Here is a 12616-nt window from a genome sequence, read left to right on the forward strand (position 1 = left end):
CTACATGCCCTCAGAAGGAGGCTCAGCTGGATGGTGGCCACTAGACCTCTGTTAGATAGGAAAATACTGTGTCAATGGAAAGCTGCAGAAATGTCCTTACGCCTGCACAAACCAGAGAAGAAGAAAGCGGCTTAGAAAGCAAATTTTCTACTAGATCCAAGCCAAGCATCTATAATATATGTTTTGTTTGGTATTTACACAGAATCTATCTGAAAACGAAGGTGCCTTTAGTTGCCAAGGGTAGCAGATGTGTTTTCTGCAATCTACTGCCAAAAAGTAAGCTAAGAAAGGAGAAGAGGGAAGTTCAGCTCCTTCAGCATGGAGAGCATGGTGTCCAAATACTTCAAGTCAACCCACTTGCAATAGAATTTAAAGTATTTAACTCAGACAGCTGAGAGTGCTGCTGATTATCTTTAATCTAGACAATAGCATGACGCCCAAACAGCAGTGGCAGAGTTCAGCTTTCCTGGAGTGTACTTTTGCCTGTCACTCATAAGGGATATGTGGGAACAGCCAGAAGACCTACCCTGGGCCAAGCCTGAAAAACTGCAGAGGCAGGACTTGTTTGAGGACTTTGCTGCTGCTTCCTCCAAATAAACTGGGTGGTTTAGGCTACTGAACAACTTGATCCTGCAGCCCAGTCCTGCCTGACCAGCCCTCCCCACTGCTCCTGCTTGGAGGCTCACTGCAGAAAACAGGGCTTGACCCACCTTTGGCACAATGTCCCCTGAGCAGTGCACAGTGACTTCTGGTTCAGTACCTTGATGGGAGGGCAGAAGGAAATCTACATTGCTACCAGCCTGGTGCAAGAGGAGTGGTGCACTCTTAAAAAGCAAAGGATTTTAATTTTTTGAGTTCTCAGCTTTTCCATCTTTCATGACCTAAAATTTCATTCTCAAAGGACTTCCTTGAAGGCATTTTAAACAGAAGTACACATAAAAAGCCCAAATGGCCGACAGAAGATCAATAGTGTTTTTCCCAATGCAACCTGTGAAAAATTGTATTTTTAACGTGCACTTTTAACCTCCCTCAGACTCCCCATCTCAGTGACAACCACATAGCATATGGTTCTAGTCGTCAGAAGAATTAAACAAGTATCTATGAAGATAATGAAGCAGTAAAACCCACAACAGAGATTAAACTCTCTGGAAACCTGTAAGTGGAAAAGGTTTAGAACAATGCTTCATTGCAAATTGGAAAACAATCTGAAGATAATTTTGTTTTAAAGCAGACAAAAATATGAAGACACTGTGAAATTGTAGAAGAATTTTTAATGTATGTAAGGCAGAGGAGTTGATCATCAAATATTGGGAGGGCTAACCTATGCTTGCCAAGGGAACAGAGGCCAATCAGTACCAGCAGCAAAACACCCAGTTAGATCCTGCTGGTGGAACAAACTCTTGGTGGCACAACAAGAGCTTGCCAGGCAAAGAAAATTGCCCATTCTGGACCAGCATGCAAAATCCTCCAGCAATGTGAGCACTGCAAAAAGTTCAATGCACCTAATGGGGAGCAGAAATATAGAGCTCAGAGCTGAGATGGGAGTGCACTGGGCCAGGCAGTTCTCACCATTTCAAGGACACCACACCATAAGTAGCCAGATGGGGAGAGAGGTTTGCATCCACTGCATGGTTTCTAGCAGCAGGCACAAGTCACAGGACATGGTATCTTTGCAGAGGCCACATTTACACAAAATTCTTGTGGAAGGGAGGCAGAGTCTGGCCCCTGCCTATTGCCCCTGGTGCAATCTCAGATGGGAGAGACTAACCTGAACTCCAACATGACTTCAAGTGGCACTGCCAAACAGAATGCTACACCATCTGCAGGGACACCCTCTGAACCACAGCATGGCAGAGGGCTTCCCTGAGAATCCATGGATGCCACACGGCTGAGAATTCCCCTTTTTCTGTTGGCCCTTGGAAGAGGAGAAGCACACAAGCATGACTTTCTGAGGATTCTGCAGGAACCTATGCACCTGTTGTGCTGCATGAAAATTCTCATGTCAGTGCCCTGGAAAGGTTGCTAATTGCTAATTTTGCTAAGACTGAGTAGGAAAAGCCATAGCACCTGAGTGATCCAAGAGCCACAAAAACTTCCCAACTGCAATATCATAAAAACTGTATTTTAGCCTCTGATAAAGGCTCCCAGCTTTGCAAAGCATTACATACATTAATAAGCCTAACTATTTGTGAGTCTCTGTAGCCTAATCATTAACACTTGCAATTAATGCAAATGTCATTCACTGTGGTTGCACCTACATTAGCTGATTAGCTATCTGCCACAAAGTCTGGGGTTCCTAAGGGATCATGGGGTACCCTGCTCTCACTGGGCCTGGGTATCCTTGCAGAGACTAATGTGCACTAGTTTCATCCTAATAAAACCTGTCCCCAGGTTCAGGAACCCAGAAATGCTGGTACAGTCAATAATATGCTACATGTAAGGACAGAAAACCTCACTAAATGCCCCACAAGCCCACATGGAAAAGTGGACTCTCAAAAGCACTTTCCATTGGAGGCCAGCAAAGAGAATAAAAACATGTTTTCTTTATTGCTTCATAAGGAATGAATGCTATTGAAAAATGAGTAGCCAATAACAGTAGTAGCAGCAGAAAATACTTTCTGGGATTAAACTGTAAAGAAATATTTGCAGGAAAGTGCACAGTGATTCTGACTCTGCAAGCCTCAGACATTTTTCCTGGTTGTGAGTCCAAGCTTCCACCTCCACCCCACCAAAGCTGATGGAAATGGACAGTGCTGGCTAGTCAAGAAGCTCTTGTTTTCAGAGGAAGAAAAATGACAGGATAAATGTTTATATCAGCACAATCATTCCTTTGGCTCTTTCACCCTTGTTCTCCCAGTCCTGGCCATTAAATAGATCGCTCTAGCTAGAAAGCTCTTCATACAAATTCCTTACCTATACACTACTGCTGACTGTTTGATGATGCTGTCCGCCTTCCCAATGCCACAATGTTTTTTCAAAAAAAATGCAGGTATTTTTTTCTGATGACATACTATTTAACAAAAAAAATCAAACCTCCAACTTCAGATACAGCAGAAAACCATCATCCTGTGACCAAAAACCGCAGAATGCCTGAGGTAGGAAAATACTATTTATTCTTGTAATGGATTTTATGAACAAATCAAATGAGGTGAGATGTTTCTGAAAATTTGATCATTCATCACCAAAGCCTTTTCCCATCTTGTACTCATCATTTCTACTACCTGCCACTGCTGGAAATATGTCCTGCTTCTAGAAATAGATATAACACGCACACGCTCACTTACTCATGTGTACACACTCCAAGCAAGTGCCTGGCCATCTTTGGAGAGCAGCAGATTTATAAAGATGTAAGGAACATTTAATCTGTCATTTTTATTTGCTTTTCTTTTAATTAAAAACTACTGCAGCTTTGGAATGTGAACTTTTGCCTACTTCTTAAATGTTGGACATAACCATTCTCCCTTCTTTTTTCCTCCATCTCAGAAATAGTCTTAATAAAGCTGCAGAGGATATGCATCATATTTCTCATGTTTGATTTTTGTCTGTCAGAATGGCAACTATTTTAGCATTACAGAGATATAAAAAATCCCAAACACTTGAGTAAACTTATAATTTGGCTATCTCCATGCATTTTCTGAGGCTGTAGGAAATAAGATGCTGTGATCAAAAAATAAAACAAGTGGTTTTAATTCTGGTAAAGTTTTGCACATGTGTATATATGTTTTTATGTGTGTGTTTGAATGTCAGAAAATACCAGAAAAAAAAGTTTTGGGTGTTGTGGGAATAAATTGTCAGCATTCTTGCTCATTTAAGGGCAGCCAAAAAAAGTGTATTCACAGAAACTTGGCAGCAATCCCTCACGAAGACAAATAAGTACATTACAAGACAGTGCTGTTCCCTTTCCACTGTGCAGCAATGTAGAATTTCACACTCTGTTCACATTGTAGAAGACTGAATAAAATTTATCAATGCTTGAGAGGTTCATTAAAAAAAAAAAAAAGAGCAAAACCCAATCCTTGTTGTGTGAGTAGTCAAGGTTATCAGCTGCTGGTGTGGGGACGTGCTGTGGTGGGCTCAAAGAATGGAGCACAGCTCTGCTGGGCTGTACCATTACAGGCTGCTTTTCTCCTCATCCAGCAATGTGGTCATTCCTGGAGTCACTCCATGGCTTGCCCTAGGGAACTTTCTCTCAGTTTTTAAGACTGAAGGCATATACTTTTCTGCCATTTGGGGCCCTTGGGAATTAAAAAAAAAAATATTTAAAAGTAAAAAGATGTCAAATTGTACTTTTCAGTACCCAGGTGGCCAGTGATCAAACATGACAGTTGATAGAAATGGTCTTTGGCCATCTACCATCCCTGATTTTCAAGCTGAATAGAAGCAATGTTGCAACTGTAAACAATTTCAAAACAACTTACTTAAAATATCATGAGACTCCAGCCCCAAGATTACTGCCCCAAAAATAAAACCACTGAGGTAATTTTTCTACCCTCTTACCCCAACATCCTCTTTTTCCCCTTGCTCTGGAAAATTCTTTTCCTGCATCTTTCCTCAGGAGTTATCTCCCTGGTGCACACAATATCTTTCTCAATATCATCTTACAGATTTTCTCTGTCTGCCTCACAACAGTCTTAAAAATACTCTCTCAGACATCAGTCTCCCTGGCCAGATCCTCTTCAGCTATCCTGCACCTCCAGAGATACTCCAGACTTTGTGGCTCTCACAGGATGTATTGAAACCAGCTGCATCTCTCTGGCTCCCTGAGGAAAGCCCTGCAGCTTGTGGGGCAGTAAAAAAGCTGAGCTGCAAAATTTGGGAGGCAGAGGATCCCAAAGGAACACCAAGGTACACATATTCAACATCATTCTTCATACCATTCTTCATATTTGATAACATCAGCTTTGCTAGGAGTCACCTTAAGTCTTCACCATATTTTCAACTTTATTTTTTATATCATTGAGACACACAAAGATCTAAACTGAGAAAACATTCGGGTTCGACCCCAAAACTGGTCAAATATTTGTAATCATGTGACACTACAAGATAACACAAGTGTGAAATTTTTTTTTAATAAATGAAGTGTATTAAAACAAATTAAAAAAAAAGGTAGAAGAAATCCCTATGGTGACCATTGCAATTTACTTTAAAATCTCAAAGATGCTAAGGGCAATGGCTAGTTTGCTTTTAATGCATTGGGAAATAACAAAAAGAATATATATAAAAGTTATGAACTGTGCTACTTTTAAGAAAATGGACCATTTTTCCTAGTAAGTGATTTGTTCGTGAAAATATTTCTCTCACTGCCCTCATACTGTAACAATATCAGACAGGCTGCTCTATTCAGGCACTATTGAAGGAGGAATTTTTTATCCTTTTGTTTAAGAGTAATTCTGAAGTGGTTTCACAAACACTCAGATACTACCAGATTGAGTAAGAGGCAATTTCTAAAATGGATGTGTTTTTTCCTTCTAGTATTAGTACAAGATGAAGAGACAGGCTTGAAAAGGCACTTTGAATCCCCCCTGTGCCATGTTGAGATGAAGACCAGACACACTGCATTCAGAGCTTAAACCAAAGAGGCTTCATCTTCTTTTGTCTGTTCGTTTTTGGCTTCATCTGGGTCAGATGGTCTGGGAGCAGCCATTCAGGCTGGAAAGCTGCTGTCAATCTGTTGAAGCTGGTGTAGCTTGGGTAATGCATTGGTGTCACTGTGTATTGTTCTGGGAACTAGAGAGAATCTCTTCAGGACTACCTTTCTTTAAGTGAAGTCATGTTCATTGTTGGATTGAGCTTGGAGAATCACGGCTCTCATGCCACATTTCTCTTCAATACTGCTTTAGAGGAATTTGCTGACAAGAGAGGTGCCATCCATACTAGTAAAAGAAGGGTGACCCGGACCATCCTGGGGGAGTAAGATCAGCTGGCAGAGAACTGCCTGTGTCCATGAAATTGAATTCCCCTACCTTTTCAAAGAGCATCCAAGCTGCCTGTTTCTGTAGAGTGTTGTTAGCAATGCTTGTTTCCCAGTACCTACCCCATTACCTAAAGCACTTCTTCCTATTGGAACCACAACATCTACCAAAAGACCAGTCACAGCTAACTGGATGATGTGCAGAACAAATATTTTTACCTACTCAGAGAGACTGAAGGGAAAAGCAGCACTACAACAAAGGCTCCTCAGAGGAATGCAAGACTACCGTGTGTGCAAAAAAACTCTGGGAATTGCCAGCAGGCTCGAGGGCATCCTTGTGATGGCATAATTTCATTTATTTTTTTCTATCATCGCAAAGCACAACACCAAAGTGCAGTTAGTTCTACAATTCTAAGGTAAGTGTTGAGGTGCTGTATTTGCTGGCTGTCAGTGGAAAAGCTCTCATGAGCATCAACACAGACATAGTGTTGCATGACCAGTTTATCCTCTGTCCCATGCTTTCTGCAAATGTGGCATCATTCCTGAAGCTTTCACCAATACAGACATTGTGGAATCACAGGAGACAGAGCTGGAAAACACCTTGAGATGTCCCAGGGTAGGACAAGCTGCATCTCAATGTCATTCCTAGTGGTTCCTTGTCTCCCCTGCTCTGAAAAACACCTCACCTAGGAGGATGGCAACCGAGCTCCACTTCTTGTCCAGTTCCTCACTATCCTCATATTTTCTCTTGCTTTCTCTCCCAGGTCCTTCTCTCTGCAGCTTATGGCCACTTCTTCTTGCTTTGCCTCCAGAGGTGTAGAGAACAGATCATTCCGATCTCTTTCCACTTGAAAACTGTTATCCTGTCCCACTTCCTCCATCAATCTGCTCTCTCTCAGAGTAAGTAACCCAAATCTTTGCCTTTTTTCTTCCTAGGCTATGTGTTTAGATCACATTTTTTTAATAACATAATTTTCCCTTCATCCCCTCCAAGTGATCAACGGCTTTCATGAAGCACAGTGCCAGACACTGGACATGAAATAGCTTTAGCAGTGGAAGCATCATTTCCTTTGTTTTTTACTCATCACAGGGTGGATTTTCTCCTCTTCACAGCAGGCTGACATTGTTCACATCTGCTTGGCTTGTGATCCAACATAGCTTTGAGATCCTTTCTGGAAGAAACCAAAAGTTTCTCACCCCTTATTTAATTAATGATTTTTTGTTGTCCCATACCTTGCACCAGGCACTGTGGAATTTCATCTTGTATTTAGGAAAAATCTTCAGTATTTCAGAATTGCTTTTAATTCTAACTCTTTCCCTATTGTGCTTGCAGTCGTTCTCAGATTTGTTTTAGCTTCAGGCTTGCTAAGTCTCCTATGATCCAGGTCATTAAAGAGAGCATGGGATGAAAGTGGATGGAGAACAGGCACTTGTGAACTATTCACAAGGCAAGATTTCTAAAATGATGGTACTTTATCACAGTTCCACAATACATATTTTGACATTCCTTTCCCCCTTTTGCTATCAACGACCACTCTTCTGGGCTTTGAGTTTCAAATTTCCTCCTACAGAAAAGCTGTAATAAGATCCTAGAAAGCACTTTCTAATTGATAACTCCAAACTTCGGCCAGGAAAAAAAATCTGAGATCTTCAAATTAATCTATTTGATATCTGTGGGGATTCACAGTTACCACTGGACATTTTATATCTCTTGCAACTAAAAAAACTTTGAAAATCCTGTCACCTTGTTTCTGATGCTCTGCATCCCCTTGCTGAAAGGTTAATTTTGTGCACATTGTGGCTTAACAGTGTATTATTCATCTTTCACTTTTTTGACTGGCAAAAACTAGCTCTTTTTTTTCCTGTGCTGCATTTCTTACATCCTGAGGAGTTCTGTGTGTTAAAGGTCTGTGACACACAGGTAGCACATTTCTTGTTTTAAGCACTGCTGTGAGTCAGAAACTCTTTAGTTTCAAACCTGGTTTTGCTATATAGGCAGCTGCATACATCTAGGAAGATATTTTAACTCCCTGCCTTGTTTTAGTACCAGCCAGTGCTAAAACAACCCAGCAGACAACATTGTCTTCCTTGCTTTCAGTGAAAGTCCAAAATTAATACCCGCAGTGAATTGCACCCAGCTAAATGCACTTAGCTACAATTATTCTTTCAGGTTTTCAGCACATATTTACAAAAAACATCTTGGAAATAGGCTACCAGATCTTCAGCTGGTGTAACCGTGCAGCTCCACAGATGGCCAGGAGAACTGTTCATGAAGGCATTATGTTATCGAAGTGTATTATGTCATCAGGTTCTGTAAATCCTATTTGACAAGATCTGCCATAAAACCACTTTCTGCACCCCTGAGCTTTATTGCAAAACACCTGCATTTATACTTCTTTCTCCTGCTGAGGGCAAAATATTTTAGAAGCTGAATCTCTTAATGGAATTGATGTATCAAGAAGAGCAGGTGGATTTCTTGAGAAAAAAAAAAAAGATTTTAAAAAGCAAACAAAGGGAAATGAAGCAAAGGAAGGAAAGTATAGCTTTACTAAAAAAGCTTTCCTGTAACAGAAGACTAAAGAAATACTATTAGAAATCAAACACAGGAAGATCAGGAGTTACAGAAACTAGAGGCAAAGCGAATTAGAAGTAAAAGAAGCAGAGCAGGAATACAATCACAAAGGTCAATTGATGAAATACGTAGCAAGCACTGAACCAACACCAATCAATACCGCCCAGTATGAACTGGATCACAGCCTAATAACCACATCACATCCACTTCATGGCACTATCTATCACAGCACAGCAGGAGGCACTGTCCAGTCCACTTTCTTCACGCTCACACAGACTGGCCTTGCCAAATGGTCCAGAAGAGCAAGGTGGGATGTATTTCACACTTGGTGCTCTGCCTCCAGTACTGAAAAGTGCCTAAAAAATGCAACACCACAGATCTATGCCCCTCAAAACAACATGGAGCTAGGAAAAGTGCTGCTGAGTGCACTGCCTGCCACATCTTCCAGCCAGGGGCAGTCCATGGAAGGAAGCATCCTGATGGAGTTCCCTCCTGTGAACAGGGCTGCACCCCGCTCATCACCCCAGGAAGAACAAAAAAGGATTAACCTCACCTGCCTTGCCCTCTGAGTCAATCCCAGGGTTCCTCTGCAGCCTCCATCTCCTGAAAAACATGCAGGGAAATCCTTATACCCAGCGAGATTTGGGCACAGTGACTCCATTCCCAGGTCAGCTCCGGAGTAAAAACTCTGCCTTCTCCATCTAGGAGGATGAACTCACATAGAAAATAAATGGAGATTGGACTGAGAAGAGGCTTAATATCAAATGGTGAGATCAAAGTCAAGTCCTTTTACACCATATTATGGAAAAATCTTGGCCCCTTTCAAATCAGTAAAAGTCTCCAAGGTGTTTCAAAAGGCCCAAGAATTCATTGTGAGCCTTGATATAAGGTTTAAGATGTTTGACCTGCATCTTTGCCAAAATGCAGGTGGATCTCATTCAAAATTATTATAAGGAGAGATAATCAGCAGTATATGCTCCATGAAGGTACTGCACTGTTGCTTGAATATGACAGCACATTTGGGGTAGGTTGCAGTTACTGCTGTGTGCCCAAAAGGGAGTGCTGAAAGAAAAAGATAAAAAACCCCTGCTCTTTCTCCATTTACCCTTATTCCAGAGAAGTACCGGATGTTTAATGGTTTCTTATCTATACAAAGCCACAGAAAATCACCTCTTCATCCTAAAGCCTGCCCTGGGCCTGGAGCTCCTGAGGCGAGCACCATCCCAGCATGCCGGTGCCTGCTGCTGGCGGGAGGGCCGGGGCTGGCACCGCTCGCTCCGCTCCCTGCCCGAGCACAGCCCGGGGCAGCGCAGCCAGGCACGGCACCATCCCGAGCCAGCCTCGGCCCCAACACCTGTGGATCCACTGGAGATGACTGCAGCCCCTCGGGCAGCTCGCCTGCCAATGCAGCACGCACAGATGCTATCGAGGCAGTAGCCCTATGAAAGGCTGGGAACTGGTTTCCTTGGTTTTCTCCACACCTTTTTCCTGTCTTTCAGCTGGTCCTGTGCCTGGGACAACACCTTTTTTTAAAGCGTGTGTTCTCCTCTGGCTTGTTTTGATTTTACATTTTGAAGAGGTTAATCATCGCTGTCTCATAGATTTACCAAATTCAAGATTCTAAGAAGTCTACAGGTTAACTCCTTTTCTAAGAAAATTAAATATATATTTAAGCCTCACATTTCAAAACATTTCATCTCACCAAAAACATCTTTCATAATCTTAACTGGTTGAAGCATGACCAACCAGCAAAGCAGGCTTACAGCACTCCTAGACTGTTACAGTCCTCCATAGCATAACTACACTTTCAAGTAAAATTCTCTACCATAGTTTTTCTTTTCCATTTTCAGTACCAAAGTGCTATATAACTTAGAGGACATTTTTTAAGATTACCATGCATTGCTTTTATATTATATATGTTAATATTATAAAGATACTCATACAACACTTATACCAGGATCTCACAAATATAAAGAAATAAATTCTTACTGCATATGTTTACATAGCTGTTTGCAAGACTTTGGAGTCTAATTAACTGAAAGTTCTCCCCAAATGAGAAAATTAAAAATCACAGGGAGATTGAGAAGTGGCACAGGAGTGGAATTGTCTCAGGAAATTAATCAAAATGTGCATAACCAATTATTTGACAGATATTACTTCTTCTAATTATAGCAGCTGACAGAGAAGGTAAGGTAGCTTTTTACATAACAGCAGAGCACAGGACATCTGTCACCAAAATCTATTCCACAGCTAATTCTCTTAGTATCTCACTTAAGGCTGTCTCTGATTGAAATCACAGAAAAATAACTTTGTACATTTCATATTCTGTGGCTTTGTAAGCAAATGAGGTCCATAAGCTGCTAAGTCTGGAAAATACTGCACTGTGTGCTCAGCTACCTGCCCGCATTCATGGAAAAATCCAGCTGAAATTGTTATCTTGACCCATGCCCAGCTTGTGCTTGCAATAGGCTTTTGAGGCCACATTATCCCATGCCACTTGAAAACACAAAACAACGTTGCTGAGTTTCTAACATCCACTATTTCATCATTTTATGTGCTGCTAATCTTCAGGGCTGAGGATGACTTTTTTTTGTTTCAGAGTCATCAAACTAAACTCTATCCTCTGGGGTTGATTCATCACCAGCAGTGCTGGCAAGATTTTTATGCTGCTCCAAATACTGCCAATGTACAGTTCAAACACACATATATCCGTGTTCACACATGCCCACACACACATAAAGGTGTGTGTATATAAACTTATGGGTACACATACACACTGAAACAAACACAGTTTCATCATACTTTCCTTTAGAAATAATTTTATCCAGTGGCATTGCAAAATCAGCCTGGCCTATAACCAGGAGCCTGCACCTGCACAGATCCCAGTTGCAGAACCCATCCTGTAATTGTTAAGCAATTTGCCTGTTAAATACCACTGGCAAGAGTCTGGCAGATCTTACGCTTGAAAAAAACAGTATTTGTTTGGCTCATATGTTACTAAGACACTGCACTGCTCCTCAGACCATCTAGAAAGCTGCTGTTGTCATTCTGGCAAGAGGTTTTGCTTCTCCCTTTAAATTAATGAAATGTTCCTTTACATGCAAGGAGCACAGCTCAGAAGTACCAAATCCTTCCTAAAATGATGTTTCTATCCTAGATGTTCTTCCTATATTTGGAGACGTAGGAAGGAGCAGGGCTCATCGTTCCCTGTTCCCACTCCTACTCTTTTAAAGAGGACCTGACTCTGGAAAAGGAGGTTCAGGCTTTTTCCCTTGGAGAAAACAATTACTTTCTATTTCTACTCACTTCACTCTCTTGCCAGAATTTTTAGTTACTCTTTCACTGATGTTAGCATGGGCAAGAGCAGTGAAAATGTACTGCAGCTCAGGCTTCAATATATGACAGCAGCCAGACTAAAGATGACCCACAGACTTTGGCTCCCATGGCTCTCTGAAAACCACATTGCTCTGTCTTCACTGCTACTGCCCTGTTGGCACATGGTACTTATTGGTGGGGTGCAGAAAAACATAACAAGCAAAAACAAGATTTGCATACTGTAACAGGACTGCAAAAAAAGACCCTCAAGGACATCAGGGAACTGCTAGCTGAAGAGGTATAGAGGTGAGAGCTGAGAAATATTTTCCATTCATTTGATTCCTCAGGTTCCAAGAAAGTAGAATTACTTATTTAGAAAAACACAAATGTTGATCAAAACTACTTGACTGAATACCTGGCCATCGATTATACATAGTGTCCAAGGCACTACATTTTGGATTCCTGGTCAGCTCAAAAATAGACAACAAAAATTAATAATGTTCTCCATTTCCTTGAGCTTCTCTTTCTGGATTCCTCCCCTTTCTTTCTGGGTAGAACAGAAAAGATCAAAAATAAGCAAGTGTGCAGACCTCTGCTGAAAATTTTTCAGTGTTTTCTGGAGACAAGTGCAAAAACACTTCTCATAAAATCACAACCTCTCTGTCTAGAAGCACATCTGCTAACCTGAAACATTTGTCCTCTCCAGTCAGAACAGGGCAATAGGTTGACAGATTAACCCTCTAGAGGTGCCAGACTCAGATATATGCCCTGGAGAAGATAAAACAGATTTTGGAGATGCCTCTCTCTCCAAAGTTAAC

General features: G+C 41.4%; 1 protein-coding gene across 6 annotated transcripts in view; it reads right to left on the minus strand.

Annotated features, from left to right (window-relative positions):
- LOC143694357 (uncharacterized) overlaps positions 1–12616 on the minus strand; it is a 174675-nt gene that overhangs the window by 101719 nt on the left and 60340 nt on the right. The gene's annotated exons all lie outside the window — the stretch shown is intronic.

Source organism: Agelaius phoeniceus, chromosome 1 (assembly GCF_051311805.1).
Source record: "Agelaius phoeniceus isolate bAgePho1 chromosome 1, bAgePho1.hap1, whole genome shotgun sequence".
In the NCBI taxonomy this organism is placed as follows: domain Eukaryota; kingdom Metazoa; phylum Chordata; class Aves; order Passeriformes; family Icteridae; genus Agelaius; species Agelaius phoeniceus.